Here is a 12677-nt window from a genome sequence, read left to right as displayed (position 1 = left end):
GTAAGGAAGTGCAGGGCCGACACAGACAGAGCCCTCTTCGTCACGGGCCTTTCCGGGAGCGCGGGAGGGGAGGGTTAGTGCGCCCTCCCCATCATCGTCCAGGTGACGACTGGCCAGCATCGCTTGAGTCCATGGGGGAAGAATTACATAGGGGCGGGAGGTACGACTTCTCCACTCGTAAACCTGAACTTGCTGCCTAAGACAGAGACAGTCATCCCCTTAATGTTCATGTCTGGGGGTGCCGGGTGCTGCAAAAGTCTGAGCTTTGTGGAGCTCTCCTGTGAACTGTGCTGCTTCTCAACTATGAACGTAAAATTTCTGTTAAAATAGATGTTACTTTAACAGTCACTGCTTGTCCTCTCTCAGTGTCACTTTCTTAAGAGTTTATTCCCACTTCCGTGTCTTCAGTTCTGTAACTGTCATGTTTGGGAGAAGGCAAGAGGTCATTCCAGCGTCTTACTTCCGTGGCCTAGACAAACCTTCACGAGTCCTTCACCAAGAGAAGCAGTAACTAGATCTCTTTTTCTAATTGTGTCCAGCCCATAGCCCTTATCTGAGAAGTGATGACTGTAGACTTGAAGTCTAAGAAGGGGTTACAGTAGTGGGTGCTGCGTAGGTTCATTTAGACTTTGCAGATGGGGAACTAGAACAGCATACAACACACATCCCAGCAGCGCTTTTGTGTAACAGGACAGCACCAAATTCGTGCTTAAAGTGGTAGGTGCAAAGTTCTGGATTCTAAGCTAAGAATTCTAGTTGAGACTTACTGTTCCCTTAATGAAATAATGGTGCAATGTTCTAGCATGCCATTAGCTGACTTTCCCCGAGCTGTGTGCAGTCTCACAGTAACTATGCCCTGAGTAGTTATTGGACAACGAGGACCTCTTGGCTTTGGAAAGATCTGAAAATGATACATCTCCATGTTCATTACATTTGCAGTTGTGAGTAAGCATTGCAAAAAAGCAAGACTTTGATTCTCCTGTAATTGCAATTTATCAGAATTTTATTAAGTAAATATAGAAACATTTTGAATAGAAAAGTGGTGAGTATTAAAGCAGAGTAGGGCACTTTTGGAAGATCCACATTTCAGACAGCCTCCCCTTAGACAGCTAAGCAGGAACCGAGTTCAATGTGCCTTTGTTGGATCAGCGCTTTCTCTCTTTTTTAACAGCCGCAGCTGGTGGTGGCCAGTAACTCGCACAGATATCTGGACGGTTTCTTTCTGTTGAAGAAACAACCCCTTGTTCTACCCCAGACGGATTATCAAGGTCATGTTCTTGCATAAAAGCATCATCAGTCCCACGTGAACCAGGGGTCTCCACCTCTTCTCAATTACAGATCTGTTCCTGCGCCACTGCTTTTTGCCCTGCTCTGCCCCCCTGCTTTAATGCAGTAAATTGCTGGTGTGACCCAGCTATGTAGGCTAGGATGGGGGTTAATTTTCAAAACAATGCTTGTTTGCTAAAGCCCATTTCTTCAGCCTTGTCTTGAGCTACGCGTGACTTTACCTTCCTGTTTTTCCGTCTAAGCTCAGAAAATAAGGAACTCACCTACTTTTACGAGAGCAGAAACATATATATATATAAAAAATATATTTTTTTCCTCCTGTTCCCACAAATATACATGCAGCCTGGATTTGGCCTGAGAAGGAATTGAGTCGCTAAGCGAGTGCAGAGTGGGGATGTCTCCTGCCTTCACGAGCTTCTTGACTCTGAACCAACCCAGCTCTTCATCAATTCAAGTAAGGAAGAGAACCAATGCCAGAAGTGACTGCTGCCCCACAGTGTGTCTGTTCGAATTTCAGTGACCGTTTCCCTGGGCTTACTCTCTCAGCATTCTACAAGTTTTCGTTGCTTTGTTGTCAAGGCTAGAAAACACACTTCTGTTTGTGGGCTTTTGTGTCTCGGTGAGTTGAAAGAATATTGTAAAATGAACATCAGCCCTGACCGCGAGCAGCCATGCCCACTTGCCCTCACCAGCCTGGGCAGCATGCCTCCACTCCGCCCCTCTCTGGAGCCACACCAGTCCCCCTGCCAGTCCCTGCACCGGCCATGCTGATGTGTGTCACCCTCCTGTGGTTTCTCCTTTCTGACCTCACGATTCTGTCAGTCCTCTTGCTGATCGTCTTTTCCCGATAGCATCGCTTCTCCATCACGGAGCCTTCACGACAGGCTGCCTTGAGTGCGTAGGTCGTTAGTTATGTTTATCTCCATGTGATTTTCAGTGGTTCTTGTATGCACGCGTCGTCTTTCCTACACAGGTTGTAAGCTCCCTTTGAGCAGGGACCGTATCTTCTCATCCTTTTGTATGCCTAGGACAGTGCTGTGCACAGGTAGGCGCGAAATAAATGCTTGTTAATTAAATTGAATCAATTTAACTTACAGCAGTTACATTATGACATTAAAACTGTTACTTGCATGAAAAATGTTACTATGATGAAAGAAATGGATTATGTGTTGATGGGCCAAGTTTATTATTTCATTAGATTGGAATGCTGATGAGTAAATAAAGCCAGAGTTGATTTCAACTTGGAAAATTTTTGCACTGTGGTAATCATATCAGATATTCGATGTATTATATTGCCAAATTTACGGTGTGGTTGACACTCCCTTGCCGTTGCTCTGCCTCATAAACATGGTGAGAGGTGACAAACTGCTCCCCCAAGACATTCGCCTCCCTGAGGCGGTGCGCTCATGTGATATGCTGAGCAAAGTTTCAGCCTTTCTGTCAGTTGAAAAATGCTTGGAGTTTTTAAACCACTTAAATACACTGACTGGAGCATGTTGGTTTGTCCTGCCGTCTCCCCAGCGGCAAAATCCCCACACAGCGACTGCTCCTTCCGGGCTGTTCGAGAACTGTTCACGGTGGCTGGCACTGGGATGATCGGACTGCCAGCGGTTGTGTCTGCATTGCTGTTTCCATGATTATGATCAGAGCTCTAGGGAAAATTCAGACAGCAAGGAAGCAGGAATTAGGTGGCGAATCTCTGCAAAAACTAAATTTACTTAACCGAATTATTTGATCATTCGTTTTGAAAACCCAGAACCTGCATTCACACACACTCTTTGAATTGTTGCTTTTGACCTTTGAGGAGTACACATGAGCTAAACCAGCTCCAAGGGTTTATTACAGCATGAGCCTCATCAGGACTGGTTTTTTTTTTTGTTTTTTTTTTTTTTTCTTATCTTAAAGGAATCATCATGTTTTTCTTCAAGTCTCTGAACCAAAAATATATATCAAAATAAAAAATAAACAGGTTGTCAAAAACAAGAAACTTCAGTCAGGCTGGCAGGTGTTCTTAGCTTCCATGTTTGTATGAATTTTTGAAAGAGATGCTGAAACTTAACTATAACTTAAAAAAACCTCAATTGTCGTATTTTGTTCCGTCTACTTCCAACAGGAAGAAAGTCCGTCGCTGTGATGTTACAGTCGTTCTCAAACCTCTGGAAGGTGTTTTTCCTCCAGGTTGTCTCGTTTGTCAATTATTTTCTCTGCTTGACCTTGGGTGCGCAGGTTGCCTTATGTGGGAGTGGTCTTGATGGAGAGTGAAGAGAACTTAACTGTTAATGTTATAGCCTTCATGTATTACATCAGGAGTTTTCACTCACATCTTAGCACCGCCTGCTCATCACATCAAATTTGGGAATTTTAAATAGAATTAAAATACGAGACACCACATGATTTTATCACTCATAGTAGCGTCTAATAACAGCTTTGCTGTTCAAATTCTCAATCATATACACAAAAACCTCCCCAATAAAATATTTTAGGTCAAAAATAGCAACCAATTTTATCCCACTTTTTAAATTTAACATTCTCATTTCATAAAAATGACTTAAGGATATATTTAATAAGTATAAAATATCTGTATATTTAGTTAAGGTCTTCTAAATTTGAACTTTTGGATTGATTTTTTAAAAGATTAAATATTAACTTTAAATTTGGGCCTTGTAAGAACACTTTGTGTAAAAGTGTTAATTGTTCATCTCCATTTTTATTTTAAAGATTTGTTTGAGACCGAGCAATTGAGAAGGACAAAGATCTTCCATCTGCTGGGTCTCTGTGGTGACCACAACAGCTAGAGCTGGGCCAGAATGAATCCAGCAGCCAGGAGTTCAACTCTGGCATCCCAAGCAGGTGGCAGAGGTTCAGGTGCGTGGACCATCTTCCACTGCATCTCAAGCAGGTGGCAGAGGTTCAGGTGCGTGGACCACTTCCACTGCATCCCAAGCAGGTGGCAGAGGTTCAGGTGCGTGGACCACCTTCCACTGCATCCCAAGCAGGTGGCAGAGGTTCAGGTGCGTGGACCACCTTCCACTGCATCCCAAGCAGGTGGCAGAGGTTCAGGTGTGTGGACCACCTTCCACTGCTTCCCAGTCACATTAACAGAGATGCTGGCATTGCAAGCTGTGGCTCAGCCTGATATGCTGGCCCTTTTAGTTTAGGTTTCTAAATGAACACATATACTTTTGAAGGGAGTCTCAGTCAACTTATTGACACCCGTGTTTGATCATTCATAGAAATGATCCATAGATCTCTCATACACACACAGAGTCTGTCGGCATACTGATGTCCAGGATTCAAAACGCCTTAGATTTTTTTTTTTTTTTGGCAGTTCCTGGAAGTTTGTCAGGACTTCATGAAAATGGTAAGTCTCTCCTAACTCCCCATGGAGCGGTTGACCAGTTGGTGGAACAGGCCACTCGGCCTGCTTTCTAACATGCCACCACAAGGCGGCGCCCAAACCATTTTATTTGAGTTTTTAACCTAATTCCCATGGAGCGGTTGACCAGTTGGTGGAACGGGCCACTCGGCCTGCTTTCTAACATGCCACCACAAGGCGGCGCCCAAACCATTTTATTTGAGTTTTTAACCTAATTCCCATGGAGCGGTTGACCAGTTGGTGGAATGGGCCACTCGGCCTGCTTTCTAACATGCTACCACAAGGCGGCGCCCAAACCATTTTATTTTATTTAAGTTTTTACCTAACTCCCCATGGAGCGGTTGACCAGTTGGTAGAATGGGCCACTCGGCCTGCTTTCTAACGTGCCACCACAAGGTGGCGCCCAAACCATTTTGTTTAAGTTTTTTTTTTTTTTTTAATTTTATTAATTGTATTGCATTATGTGACACAGTGTTATGGGCACTGGGATTCCCCCCTCCCCTCCCCGAACCCTCTCCCCATGGTGGATTTCTCCACCTTGTTGTATTACCACAGTTCAAATTCAGTTGAAGGTCTTTCATTGGAAATATTTACCAAGCATAAAGTCCAGTGTCTTATTATCCTAGTGGGTTCAATGATTTCTTGGTGAGACCATCTCTGGTCTGAAGGTAAGTCCAGCTAAGCATCATCCTAAACAATTAAAGGCCCCGACATGCCGTCAACAGCCATTTACAACCTCATGGCATCAATTGACATGACATTGATTAATAGTATGTTGATGGGAAGATGCGGTTTCTTAACTACATCCTGTGACTTCTTCATAGACATTTCAATTTTGGTTTGTATTCAGCCTGATTCCATACAGTTATCAGTTTAGGTACAATACATTTTTTTTTTTAATTTAGGATGGGTGTGCAGAGAAATCCCCAATACCCCAGTGAGGCGTTACTAATCTTTGTGTCCCACCTAGTGAGGCCTGTTTGGGTCCACGCTGGGCGTTTCCTGTCTGATTCTAAGCTTTCCATGTTGTTGTCTGTCCATTCTAGATTTTTTGTTTGTATGTATATTTGTTTGTTTTGAGAGGTTACTGGAGCGATCCTAATGGTCACCGTGAGGAACGGTGGGGACCCAGAACCAGAGCCAGGCCAGAAACCAGCGCCATCGGAACGACGGCCAGGAGCCCTGAGCGATCTGCAGAAACAGAAGAATAATAAACTTCCTCTGGGAATAAGGAGGCGAACTCTCTGTTTAAATTTTTAACCTGACTGCCCATGGAACGGTTGACCAGTTGGTGGAACGGGCCACTCGGCCTGCTTTCTAACATGCCACCACAAGGCGATGCCCAAACCATTTTGTTTTAAGTTTTTACATTGAATTGACACTAACGTGACTTTTTTCTACTACCTTCCTTTTTCGTTTATTTATTTTTACTTTTAAATTTTTACTTATTTATTTTTTATTTTGAATTTTTAAAAAATTTGCACCTAACATCCACATCTGCTGTTAGCTTCAGCTAAGATAATCCTGCCAATATCCCTGAGATGTCAGGCTTCCTAGGAATGAGGACACGGCCTCCCCAGTGAGCTGAGGCTCCACAGCAGGACGGTGACGACAACGTGGCCCCGGGCACCACGCTCCTTACGGGCTCTGGCATTGGGGCGGGACAGTGTGACCTAAAGGAAAATGGCCAGTCTAAGGTAAAATCATTCCTTATTCCTTTCTGAGTCATATTATTCAGGAATTGTTTGATAAATATTTATGGACAGGTCCGGGGCCCACCCGCCGCCTTCATGGGGCGGTGAATGGGATTTGGGAGGGGCGCGACCTTGGGCCTGGGTTATTTAAACCTCCAGCAGCCTCCTGGCAGCTGGTGGGTCTCAGGACGGGGCGTCTCATGCCTGGATCCCGGACGGCCGCCATGGGCACATGGTGAGCCGTCCTCCCCGGGCGGCCAGTGCGCCATTGGTGCCAGGCTCCGCCTGCTGGCCGCCCGGCTGGGGAGCTCTGGGGATTTGGTTCTTTGAGTTGCTGCTTAATTAGCTCCAGGTTGAACCCATTGTGCTTCTTGGACCTGAAACAGGCAGTAACTCTTCCTTAGCAAAACTTGTAATCACTAATAATGCTGAGCACCAAATACCAGTCATGCAGAAGCTATGGCTTGGGGCTTGCCCTGCACAAGTAGCTCCAACAGTTGGCCAATGTGTCAACTGGTAATGGAACAGAGTAGATTAGGCACGACTGAGCAAACCTTAGCCCACAAGTAAAACTAGAAACCAGGAGGGAGCAGAGGTCATGCCGAGCTAGGCTCTTGTACCTGCTGGTCTGTGGGAGCCTGGGACGCTAAGCCACAGTGTCTAAGGCAGAGTTCGAGACAGGGGAGGGGCTGTGCCAAGCTGAGTCAGAGCATCCATTGGCAGGCATGTGATCTATGCCTGGGAACGGACCCGATTGGGGAGCAAAGGGGACAACCCTAGCTGGGCTGAGGTTCCCACCAAGAGGCGCGTGGCCTGGAAGGGGGCTGCGTTCTGATCTGGAAACAGTTGTAGTCTCCCTTGGCACAAGTGTGGACTGGGATTGGATGCACCGAACAGGGCCGGACCCCGACTCCCCCTGGTGTTCTGGAGGACCAGGGCAGATGTGGGATGGACTAGGCAGGGTCTCAAACCCCTACTGAGCCATGTGTGAGCCATACGTGGGTATGGACAAACCATGGCTGGGCTGGAACATCCAACAGCAAGAACCAGATTGGGTTGAAGGCCAGTCAGGAAAAGCCACAGTTCCTGCTATGACAGGAGGTGGACTGAGTAGGGTTGGCTCATGGACCCACTGGTAAGCGTGAAACCTGGCATTGGGAGAGGTTCTGATGGAGGAGCCTGGGCAACTCCTCTGGCAGGACACAGACCCAGCAGGTAAACGCAAGAAACATGATAGGAAACAGCCCAGAAAAGGCCATGGAAACCTACCCACTGGCATACAGTTGGCAGACGTGGGGGCAAGACCAGGCTGAATCTGTCCACATCATCCACTGGCAAATCCAGGCACCAGTGTGGGTCGACCCAGGGTCGGTCGCAACAAAGACTAGTGCACATTATGGAATGCCGAGGTGAGGTTGCCTGTACCAGAAGGGACCGCAGCGCCCAACCAGCCTGAGAACAAGAAAGGAAGTGGGCAGAGCTGGCAGGGGAATAAGGGAGGGTTCCTTTGCTGGACAGCTACTTCTGCAGGAGAGCATGGGCTGGGATGGGGGCAGACCAGACTAGGCAGAGCTACCACACCTGTGCGCCTCATGTGGACTAGATCAGGGAAAAGCCAGGCTGGGCGGATTATTCCTACTGGTGCAAACAAAATTAAAGTGGGCGAGGTTTGTTTGGGCAGCATCAACTGGAATCTGGGAGTGGGAGAGGCCTGGGAGGGAAATAGTGGGCTCATCCCTCTTGGGTTACCACTTCCACGGGAGGACATAAAACTAAGACAGCGGCTGGGGTGGAATGGGATGTGGGACAGACTGGATTACTGCTACACTTACTGGCAAACCAGGGTAGGGGGTGGGCCTGGTTGGGGTTATTGTGGGTCGCTCCAACCTAGGCTACAGCTCCCGCTGGTTTATGTGAGGGCCAAGTATGTGCTGGGCAGAACCAGACTGGACTGCAACACCCATTGGTTCCAGTGGAAGTCGGGAGTGAAAACAGAACCAACCCAGGAATTGCAACCACCAGCTGATTGGAGCGATGGACGGTGCCAGGCCCTGTACTTGTTAGCACATACAAGAAGTTTCTTTGGAGATCTTCCTAATTTAAATGCTGGACTCAGAACCCTAACGAAGAAAAGAGAGAAGACAGAACAGGTCAACCAACCATCTAAGCTATGATGGACTATGTCAATCAGTGGATTTTTCAAAGACCTCATAGTGCTTGGAGCGGCAAGATTGACAGCGATTCATAACTGTTGCAATATCAAAACCACTTGAGCAAGAACCTCAGAGCATGCCCTACACCCGGGACTTGGGGAGGGTGGGAAATTGGGTGGGCCTTCTCCCTTAATACCCCCCTTTTAAACATGAAGGTAACAATATGGAAAACATATTAGTATTATCCACTTTCCTGTAGCCCTTGAACCTTCTTACCCTAATTAACTATGTAAAGAATGTCAAAATAAAATTTATTAATAAAAAAAATATTTATGGAGAACTTACGGGCTAGCTATTACTCTGGTTGCCAGGAAACTTCTGTGAATAAAACAGATCAGGGTAGGTTTTTTTTTTTTTTTAAGATTTAATTTTCTTGCAAAGTCAGACATACAGAGAGGAGAAGAGACAGAGAGGAAGATCCTCCATCTGATGATTCACTCCCCAAGTGACCGCAATGGCCAGAGCTGTGCCAATCCAAACCCAGGAGCCAGGAGTCTCCCCTGGGTCCCCCAAGCGGATGCAGAGTCCCAAGGCCCTGGACCTTCCTCGACCGCCTCCCCAGCCACAAGCAGGGAGCTGGATGGGAAGTGGGGCCTCTGGGACAAGAACCAGTGCTCATATGGGATCCTGGTGCTTCCAATGTGTGGACTTTAGCCACTAGGCTACCGCACTGGGCCCAGACCAGGGTACTTTTATTTTCTTTCTAATCATGCAATATCAGACAGAAAGCTGTAAAATAAGACTACATGAGTTACAAACATGGCCGGGTTGGAGCCAGGAGCGTTTTCTCGTGTCACGAGGAGTGTCCAGGACTCAAGCACTTGCCGTCCTCCTTTGCTTTTCCTGGCCCTTAGCAGGGAGCTGGCTCAGAAGTGGAGCATAAGGGACACTGCTGGTGCCCAAAGGGGGTACCACTGTGCCAACGCCGGCCCCAACATCACCACTTCATATGGTGCCCAAAGGGGGTACCACTGTGCCAACGCCGGCCCCAACATCGCCACTTCATATTAGAAACATACTAGGGAGTATGTCTCTACCAAATAAATGTCAAACAAAAACCATTGAAAATATAAATATGAGTATTCAATATTTAACATTAACATTGCTAAACTTTAAGCAAGAGTGTTTGAAAACAGAAAATATGAATAGTGCTGATCTTTGTCATTCTGCGCTGCTGTTTGCTCACGTACAGTGAGTGCAGGTAAAGTCACCTTCAGCGTGGGCATGAGGCGAGTTGTTTCATGCAAGCATATTTAAAACAAATGGCTTTTTAGAAAACATTTTTGTTTTTCCTATTATTTTGCTAATTCAGGTTTTAGTTTATGATTTTTAAGGGAGTATCTGTATAATATTGATAGTTTATAAGACTTGTGTTTACACAATGAAAATCAAACAATTAAATACATCCTTACAATATCTTCACTTGCTTCTTATTGTATGTTCTTTCTTGAGATGTTTACAAAGAATGGTAAACCAGCATAAATATTCAGAACCGGAACAGGCCAGAAAGTACCGGCGGGCAGCGTTGGGCAACGCGCCCTTAGAACTGCCGGCCGCACTGCCGAGGTCCTGACTCGAAGCTGTTCACTTGAGAACTTGTGTTGCTTTTCAAATGTGTTGTTATGGCACCACCACTCATAGAAATTTTTAAAAGTAATGTACAGATATGTTGTGTTGATAAACGTATTGATATTTATTTCAGTTAAAGAATAACTAATAGAAATGAGTGCCGCGAGCTCCTGTTTGGGACATTGCGGCAGCCCCAGCGAGGCTGAAGGCTGAGGTGCTGCCTGCCCACCTCTCTGCTCCGGGAAGGGCTCCGGAAATGTCTTTAGGTATGGGGTTCGCTCTACCTAGTTAGTGAGGGTTCAGCTGTTTGTTGTTAGTCTTCACTTTCCATAGGGGAAATACTTAGGTTTTCCCTTTTCCTTGATATCTCAACTTATTTTTCTTGAGACCCTGATAAGTGCATATTTTCTCAAAATTTCCATGTTGAAATGCTAATATGGAGGAGTCCGCATGGGGGCCTAGTGGGCCGGACATGTCCTGGGTGCCCGTTGGCCAGACAGGTGCTTCCCATCCAGCCCGCTGCTAATGAGCTCTGCAGAGGGGCTGACGAGGCCCAGGTGAGGCAGCCACGGGAACTCAAATGCAGCTCTGGAGCCTGGCTTTTGCATAGTGCAGCCCTGCTGCGGCCGCTCCTGGGGGAAGCCAGCGGGTGGAAGGGTTTTTCTCTCTCTCTCTCTCTCTCTCTCTCCCTCCCTCCCTCCCTCTCCTCTCTCTCCTCTCTCTCTCTCTCTCCCTCTCTCTCCCTCCTTTTCTCCTTCTCCCCACTGCCTCTCCTTGCCCCTCTTCTCCCCTCTCCTCTTTCCCCTGCTCTCCTCTTTCTTACCTTCTCTCTTTCTTCCTTCCCCTCCCCTCTGTTCTCTCTTCCTATCTGTCGAACTCTTTTAAATAAGGAAATGATTTTTAAGAAGATGCCAGTGTAGAGTACCTAGATGCTGCTCTCGCATTTTCAGCTAGAACTTTCTTGCGTGTTTCTTTGTAAAGCTACTCTGTTGACTCTGTTTTTGGGATTCCTCCCAACTCAGATAACTTCTGTTTTTGGGTTTCAGTATGACTCCGCGTATCTTTAAAAATATTTTCTGTTCTGCTATGAGTTTGGTGAGATAGTGAAAGGTCATGTCCTTTCTCCTATCTTGAGGAGAAATCCGGTCAAGAAATGAGTCCAGGCCTTTTCGACAGTGTTGGGGAGCCCGAGAGTCAAGGTTCCCGCCTGCCTCGGAGATGGATGCTGCGGTATCGAGCTGCCCCGGACGCCTGTGCTGGCAGGTAAGTGTTTTTATCAACAGGGTTTGGTTTTTTACTTGTTTTTCTTTGTACAAAAATGAATCATTGTGACCGCAATAACTGCTTTAATATATGAATCTGCTTTTGGATGAAACACTGGTTGCGATCAGAGGGAAGGTTTTTGTCATGAGCGACACCTGTCTTACGTACAGCAACTGCTTGCACCTGCTCTCAGGCCCGAGACTTTCAATTAACTTGCTTCATTGTTGCATAATTTTAAGCATACTGAGGGGTTGGCAAGTAAGAGGTGCAGAGTTCGGGAGAAGGAAAGCTGTTTGCACACGCTCCTTCCCATGTGCGGTGGCAGTTAGGCACAGAGAAGCGAGGAATGAGTGAATTCCTTCGGGGGGAGGACGGCACACAGGAGCGGTGACTTTAGGACCGTCGTGGTGGAGTTCAGACACTTGGCCGGTGAGAACTGTGAGCCGTCCATGACAGATGCTGCCTGCGATTCAGTTTAACTTTACAGACAATTCTTGTACAGTGAAAAGCAAACAATTAAGAGTAACTTTATATATGTTTAAAAGGGTTGAAATGATGAGGCACAATTTCATCAAGGTAAAGATAGTGTCCTGTGGAAATACTTAACAGGTGGATTCAAATCTAGTGAGGAATAACACATCCAAGATGTTTGGAGCGACAGGAGCTTGATTGTGGTGGAAATGTGCTGGCTTTTGGCTGTCCTTCATGGGACTATCGAGAGATTGGCTCCTGTTGATGGATTCAGCAGGAAATAATTTCTTCTTGATGGAAATAAAAGGGTTGTGTCTTTCTCAGCATTGCCCAGAGCAGCTGGGGGTGGCCTAGAGCACATGACCTAGACCCAACAAATCCGAAACTAAAGGTTCTTTAACTCACAAGTGAGTGACACACTGGGGCCATCCAGTGGGGAGGCATTGTGAAGGCGTGCCCTTGTGCACTGAACTGAGCTAAGCGCGATTTTTGCTCTGGTTTCGTTGGCAGCTTGCTCGCTCGCTCTCTGTCTCTTCTCCTCTTGTTTTGTTTGTCTGTTTTTTGTTGTTGGCCCAGAGATCTTGCATCCCCTGACTCCCTCCCCGAATGGCTGCAAAGGCCAGAGCTGGGCTGACCTGGAGCTGGGGGCCCCTCTGCACGTGCATCGTTCTCCCCTGCCTTCCAGGCCATCAGCTGGAAGGGTAGCAGGGACTCAAACATGTGCCCAGATGGGGTGCTGCTGCCTCAGGCAGAGGATGAGCCCACTGTGCTGCTGGAGCAGCTTTGGCAGAGCTCTTCAATTCT

This window comes from Ochotona curzoniae, unplaced genomic scaffold (genome assembly GCF_017591425.1).
Source record: "Ochotona curzoniae isolate NIBS_2020 unplaced genomic scaffold, NIBS_Ocur_1.0 contig_3503, whole genome shotgun sequence".
Taxonomy (NCBI): domain Eukaryota; kingdom Metazoa; phylum Chordata; class Mammalia; order Lagomorpha; family Ochotonidae; genus Ochotona; species Ochotona curzoniae.
The sequence above is the reverse complement of the archived record's forward strand: the minus strand, read 5'-3'. Positions refer to the sequence as shown.